Raw genomic sequence first — 8,032 nt, forward strand, 5'->3', positions numbered from 1 at the left:
ACTTCATGAGAAGGTATGCGTCTTCCAAAAGCCTTGGTCACCAGGAAGGGACTGCCGACTACAAGGGTGCTCTCAGAAGAATGGGGTGGGACTGAACTTTGTTGGAATTCAGACAAGTGGATGAGATGGGAATGTTATGGTGACAGCAATATCTGGCAGAGTTCCGCTGTAAAAACTTAAAGATGTATTACTAGGTTATCCTTTATACTTTGGGAATTGAGGTCTTTTTTTTTTTTTTTTCTAAATCTTTTGGTACAGGGTTTCACTGTGTTGTCCAGGCTGGTCTTAAACTCCTGGGCTCAAGCAATCCTCCAACTTCACACCCAAGTAGCTGGGATTACAGGTGTGCACCACTGCACCTCACTGGGAATCTAGGTCTTGTTACAAGGACCAAGGCCACACTACCTGGTTTGGCTTCAACATTCAAGCCCTTCATTGTTTTGCCTCCATTATTTGTTAAACTCCAGTGTTTCCTGAGACATTTTCTATGCACTGACCTCTTCAGTGAAAAAAGGATTCAGTGGGCAAATAACACCAGCTCCCTGTCCTGAGTGGAGACTCAGGGAACAATAGCCTACTGAGAGCTTGGAGAACTCCAACAAATCCTTGTAAATTTGTTTCACTTAGTTTCCCCCAACCAAATTCCGTTGACTCTGATCTACTCTCTAGGCCTGTTGCTGCCCTCTTCCCCATCTCCATGCCCAATCATTTTACCTTTTACTATTCCCCAGAAAACACTGAGATTCTGTTATTATGAGAGCCAGTCTACTTGCTTCACCATTACCCAACTGCTAATGTTCGGTGAGGCCAAGTGGCTGATTCCTGTAATCCTAGCATTTTGGGAGGCCAACATGGGAGATTCACTTGAAGCCAGGAGTTTGAGACCAGCCTGAGCAACAGAGCAAGACCCCGTCTACAAAAAATACAAAATTTAACCAAGTGTGGTGGTGTGTACCTGTATTCCCAGCTACTCAGGAGGCTGAGGCAGGAGGATTGCTTTAGCCCAGGAGTTTGAGGTTGCAGTGAGCTATGATCAGGCCACTGCACTCCAGCCTGGGTGACAGAGCGAGACCCTGTCTCAAAAAAAATGCTCAGGCTTTTCATTTTTCTAAATTGCTGTTTCAGGATTTAATTTGAATCCTGCAGGGTCCTGTTCAAGATCCCCTTTTCCTTGAAATCCTTCATTCTTGTTACAGCCCACAAATAAGGATGCCCTTTCTCAAAATGCGTGAAGCACCTCCTGTTTATATGCCTTTGGCAGTACTCCTACTGCTGCGGTTTTAAAATTTTTGTATGTGCACATCTTGCTCCTCTACTTTCCTTAAGAGCAAGAACTACATCTTTTTGTGTGCCGTGGCACATAGTTGTTGGGCCACTTTGATATTGCTGAGTGGTAGCCCCTTTTTCAGAATAATTTGAAATATAATTTTGGAATATAGACACCCTGTCTAGCGTACTAGACATGTGACCTTTGGCCTTGTTAGTTCATTAGGCAGTTAACTATTTTAGAAGTGATAATCTTCACTGTAGAAGGTTTAGATAGCACCTGCAAAAAATGAACTGCAGCTATTATAATCCTACGAGATAACTAAAAATTTTTTTTCAGTTTCAATGAGGTACAATTGACAACAATTGTATATATTTAAGGTGTACAATGTGATGCTTTGATATATGTATTGTATACATTGTGAAGTGATTACCACAGTTAAGCTAATTAACATTTCCATCCCCTCACATACTTTTTTTTATACTGAGAATACTTAAAATATACTGAGCAAATTTCCAACTCAGTTGGAATAATAGCTATAATAGCTATTATTATTAGCTATAGTCACCATGCTGTACATTAGGTCTCCACATAACTACTTTTAGCATTTTGATGTGTATCCATCCTTCAGGATTTTCTGTGCATATTTCTCCACAAAAGTTTTTGTTAAGCTACATCATGGGAAATAACCTGGATGGACAAATTTGAAGATTTTATTTGGATGGTGTGACTTAGGATACAGGCCACATGGCCTGCATGATGTTTATTTTGGGGGATGCCCTGGGTGTACTTTAATGAGTCATTTAGCATATGTGAAGCCTGGATATGGGAGGTCCTGTGACCATGACTGGGAGGAGTCTGGCCATGGGGAATTCCACGATGTGGACAGAAAATGGTGACTTCAAATTTGCACCCCCAGGTGTCACATGGGCAGGGGCACCAAATGACTAGTGACAGTTTTGTAAGTGAGCTGCTTCTTGCAAGGGCTATCCCTATATCAGTTATTCCATAGTGAGGGGTTGCAGGTGTCTACTTATTTACCTATGGCTGAGATGTTCCTGAAGAACACTGGGGGCTAGCTAGCACATACAATTTTACAAAACTTGGATCACGTTATGTAAGTATCCTGCTTTATGCACTTAGTATATTATGAAATTGTGCCCATGATTTATTTTTTTGTGTTATTTTTAATGGCCACTTAGTATTTGATTATTTTAACAAATACTTAGTGTCTGCTGTATGCTGTGTGCTGAGGCTCAAGTAGTAGGTAGGATAAATAAGAGTCCTGCTCTCACTGGGTTTCCAATCTTGGGCAGGAGGTGCAGCTGATAGCATATAGACAGTTATAATGTGACATGCTGTGATGCCATGGGATGGCCATGTTTTGTTTTCAAGAACTTGGCCAACCTTGTGGTAGGCCTCTGCCCTGGTATCAAAGGAGGCAGTTAAGTTTGGGGATTACTCTTAACATCTAAGGTCACCAAACTAGTTAGTGTAGGCATTAACATCTGGTGACAATCTGGGCACCGGGAAAAGCAATGTGGGCAGAAATCCCCTGTTTGAGAAACTTCTGGTTCATACTTTGAAGAGGAAGGAGCTTAGCACCCTGTCAAATCTGAGTCCCCTCAACTGTATGGCCTGTCACTCCTTCAGAATTGAATCTGCTAGTTTATCAGGCCAGTCACTGTGATGTGACAGTGTAAATTTTGGAGTCCAGTCTTTAACCTGGCTTTGAATCCTGACTCTACTGCTTATTCAGTGGGTCACTAGCCAAGTTAATTTCTTTCTTTTTATTTTTTTTTTGAGACAAAGTCTCTCTTGCCCAGGCTAGAGTGCCATGGCATCAGCCTAGCTCACAGCAACCTCAAACTCCTGGCCTCAAGCGACCTCCTGCTTCAGCCTCCCAGGTAGCTGGGACTACAGGTGCATGCCACCGTGCCTGGCTAGTTTTTCTATTTTTAGAAGAGACGGGGTCTCGCTCTTGCTCAGGCTGGTCTTGAGCTCAGGCGATCCTGCCACCTTGCCTCGGCCTCCCAGAGTGCTAGGATTACAGGCGTGAGCCACTGTGCCTGGCCGCCAAGTTAATTTCTGAGCCTTAGTTTCCACATCTGTAAAAAGAAGATACTACCTATCTCATGGAGTTATGAACAAGTATGTAAAATATTTATCAGTGTGCATCTGATGCAGTCAGTGAATAGCAAATCTCTACTCCCTTTGGAGGAAAAATATTTCATCCATCAGTGTCAGATTTTAGTCAGCTGACTTAGATTTTTTTCTTTTTCATAAATTAATGTGGTTCTCAGGTATCAACGGGATTCCTAGTTAAATATGCCGTTATATTTTTGCTTTTAAAAATATTTATGAACTATGTCAAATATTCCATAAAAGTCAGGATCATACTCATAAACCCACTATCTAAATTTTAAAATGTTCAATATTTTGCCATGTTCATGTCTTCACTTTGAAATACAACTTTGCACATGTGTGAAGCCTCATTTGTACCCCTCCTTCACCCCGTTCCCATTTTCCATTCTTAAGTATTGTACCCATTTATGCTTTTTATGCTCATAGTAGCAATAAACAATACATGTTTTGAATTTTTGAAAATTTGCTTAAATAATATACTGTTTCTATCCTGGAATGAGCCCACTCTCATTCAGCATAAGATATGGCTAATAAGATGTAGGAGAAGGAAAGGGACCAAGCTACAAACCAACATTTCTAGGGAAACAGCTAAGCAGCAGGGTTGTGCAGGGCAGTGGCTGAGCTGAGTGCCCCTTTCATGCGAGGTCAGCCGCCATTACAAAAGGAATGGCAGTTGTCTCTGATTCGTTGGGTCTTTCAAGGGTGAAAACTGCATAATCTTAACAAGTTGTTCTTTCCCCCAGGAAAATATGAGTGTGTTAATAGTACCCAATAGATTAGGTGTATTAAAAATATAACATCCATGTTGTCATCTGGGGAGCAAACACAGCTCTAGTTTCATGGTTCTCTCTCCCTTGACTTCCCCACCTCAGTCTTTGAAATGTCTCTGGGTAGCCCATCTTTCACTTGGGAAAGTACTGATTTAAGCTATTAGGACTAGTTACGGCAGTTTCCTTTCAAAATGGCACCTGGCTACATTGCTTTGGAACTAGCACTAAGAGAAATGAAAGCTGCCGCACCTGTGGCCGCAAATACCAATTGGACTATTGAGTACAAAGGCACTTTCCCCTTGATCAGTGGCGTGTTGTAAACAGTGCTTTCATTTTCGAAGGATACCCACAGAACTTGTCCTGGGGTTGTTGTAGGGCACGGTCTTAGTTGGGAAGCATTTTGTGTCCTGATGAAAAAAAAAATCTGAAGGTAGCGACTATACTATGATTTCTTAAGGGTTGTAATTGGGAGAACATGATGTGAGTTAACCAGCCCATTTAATATAACTCATGATTTGGCAACTAGTCTTCAGAACTTATTTTAAATGAAAAGCATTTGAGTCTTTTTTTTTTTCTTTTCTTGAATATACCACTGGTAGGTAGTATGACTGTCCAATTACCTGATTTGAACAGAGAAATGGAAAAAGAAATGCTTTATTTTTCTGAGCTTTAACGTAGCAGAGTGTCAGACTTCAGCAACTGAACGTTCATTTCCGGTGATTCATTTCATTAACTAATTTCCTAAGAAATATTCTTTCACCTCTGACCATACTAGCCAATTCTGTGCAGTTAATGCAAACCTGAAGTAAGCCATACAAATTATACCTACTGATCTCAGAAGCACCTAAGTTTGCTTTTCCAATGTTGTAATGAAGTACCTTTCATCCCCTTTATAGGGCTCTGTTATAGGCTATTGCAGTAATTTAAAACCAATGTGCCTACACTGCTGACCTTGTTATAACATCACTTTTTAATTTTCAAAATACTTGGCTCTTCAAGATTTTCTTAGCACCAGTCATGTATTCTTCAAGAGCCTAGACAATTTGTCTTGAGTGTTATATTACCCATATCTCCTTAGCTGCTAAGACCTAACATTCTTATTGAATTGCCTGACAAAAATACTTCAGTTCTTTCATTATTTCACAGGTTAACATGGCATTCAGTTATTAGCATTCTCCAGTTAAAGAAATACCCTTGTTTGGAACAATATCAGTGTATGCCTTCATCAGGCTTTAGATACAGAAGCAACTCTTGCTGAATTTACTGTTCATCAAAATTGCAGGTGATATTATGGACAACCAACAGCTTTCCATATGTGACTCAAGCATAAAGGTGATTATGGAAATGGAGAACAAGTACACGAACAAGCCTCTGAAAATGTTACCCATTGTTGCTCATGTTTGTCGATTGAATGTTGACTTCAATTGCTAGCAGAAGTCGAGAATGAACATTGTTCATTGAGAGTTTGGTACTTGGTAGCTTGGCTTTCTGCTTACTTTAATTAAAATGCTAATAAAATGTGTTCTGTTAAATGTTGGACTTCACCTTTGCATTGCTTGGCTTTGCAAGAAGATATACCATTTCAAAATAGCCTGTGCTTGTGCTGCCAGTCGTTACCCAGGGTTTTGCTTTTGACTCAAATCTGAAACTATTGAAGAGTTAGAGAAATCTCACTTATTTGGACTCCACTGACAGAATTTGTGGTTGACAGGAGAAAAAGCAAATGAGATAAGAGCGATGTGTTTAACTCCTGAATAGTGAATTCTTTATAGACATTAACACGTCGTTAATAATAGTGATATTTGATGTGTACATTGAACAAGACCTCTGCCTGGAAACACTTGACTAGCTGTCTGCATTACTAAGGTTGTGCATATTTAATATTTCTAAAGAAACACTTTTTTGCTGAAAACAATGAAAACAGTTTGATTTACCCAAGACCATCAATCTATTGATTCAGGGTAACCCTGTGCAAACCTGTGAGGAAACTAGCCTCTTTGGACAAATTGGGAAATAATAGGACTAATTCAAAACTTAAATTTGAAATTTTAGTTGGGTCAGGGCAAAATTTTAACTTGGCCACTAGTCAAAATTTCAGAAAAGGTTTCCATATTTATTTTTTACTTCAGAATAAGTAGAAACCAGAAGAGAGGGTCATTTCCTCTTCTGGTCAGTATATAGACCTCTTTGGCCAACATACGTGATCAGTTTCATCTTTTTAATCTAAACTGGTTTCCCCTGTTGAGAGGTTAGTGGAGTGGGTGAGAAGTGAGAAGAAGAAATAAGATTAGGGGAAGTTATTTTGAATACTTATTACCATAAGCACCTAATTGTAGATTTGGAATTAAGGGGACAAATGTGCTTAAGAAAGATTCTACTTTTTCACAACTCAGAAGAAGAACCTGGTAAGAGAGGGAAGAGGACTCGCTGGGTGGGGTGACAGCTATGCCAGTATGAGCCGATGTTTGTGGGTGCAATTGTCATTACTTCTGGAAGAAGAGAATCAATCTTTGTTTTTATTAGCTCTGCAGAAATGTAGATGAAGGCCAGGAATTGGAAACTGAAGAAATCAGTTTGAAACAGGCCTCCTCTGAACCTATGTTGGAACCTGCTGAACAAAGGGTGTCCCAACTCTCTGGACATCCGAAGAACTGAGATCTATTAATGAAAAGTTTCTTAAGGCCCAGCACTTTCCTGAATGCTGAGGGCCTTGTAGAAAACATGGTGTCATGGCTGTTCTTCTAATGGAATCATCCATCACTGCCAACTGCTTGCTGGAAAATTATCAGGCGTCTTTCATGAGGGCGTCATAACCTTCAGGGATTAGAAGCCTGTGCCAGGCTGAATGCTACAATGACGTGCCACTAAAGGTCCTCTCTTGACCACTGCTTGTAGATAGTCACAAAGGTCTATAATTCAGGGCATATGATCTTTTTTTCTTTTTCTTTTTCCCTCTGTTCCTCTCTCACTTCTTTCTTCCTCTCTCCCCGTCCCTTCTTTCCTTTAATCAATAGCCAGACAATAAAAGGCATTCGTGCAAAAGTTGACTTAGGAAAATGTGGCCATTGCCTTGTGAGTTTTTGAAATAGATGCTTACAGTTCCATTGTGCCATTTTGTCTAGGTGATGGCCGGTGGCAGAGCATAAATCAACCTGTTGGCGTGCCCACAAGCCCAGGGAGTTGGATCTGATCTAGCATGCGTATGCCATGAAGGAATTGGGCCTTTTGGAGGCACAGTGACATAGGCCATTTCACTTCCAGCACAGTGAAACCCTAAAGCACATGCCCTGCGAAGGGATTCTGCCAGGCAGTAGCTTAGGAGATGCTCTTGGCCTCGCTTCTGGGCCTGGCTCAGGTTTAGCTGAACATGGGGTTTCAGAAAACAGTAAGCATATGGAGGCAGCATGGGATGTGAAAAAGTACATATTAATAAGGTGGTTATTTGGGTGGTATATAGATTTTCCAAGTCTAGTAATTTTGAAGAGAGAAAGATACTGAGAAAATATTGTGAGCTTGTTCTTGAAATTTCTACTCTAAAGACTTACTGAGAAAAGGTAGGGTAGTGGTAACAGCTTTGGCTAGTTGTCAGGGGACATGTTGCTTAGGAGATCATGTTTGAAGACCTTGAGTTACCTTCTGACCATATTTCAGTCATGGCTTTAATCACATCCTCAGCCATTTGAATTATTTAGCATCTTTTTGAGATTACATTTTTTATTCCTAATTATATGACAAAGATATATACCATGAAATATTTATCATGTAATTATGATTAAAATGTGCAGTCTCCCCAAAGATGTGAATAATCACTTTAAGTATCTATATTTAATTAAAGGAGTCTGGTGGACTG

The sequence above is a fragment of the Eulemur rufifrons genome, chromosome 28 (genome assembly GCF_041146395.1).
Source record: "Eulemur rufifrons isolate Redbay chromosome 28, OSU_ERuf_1, whole genome shotgun sequence".
Taxonomy (NCBI): domain Eukaryota; kingdom Metazoa; phylum Chordata; class Mammalia; order Primates; family Lemuridae; genus Eulemur; species Eulemur rufifrons.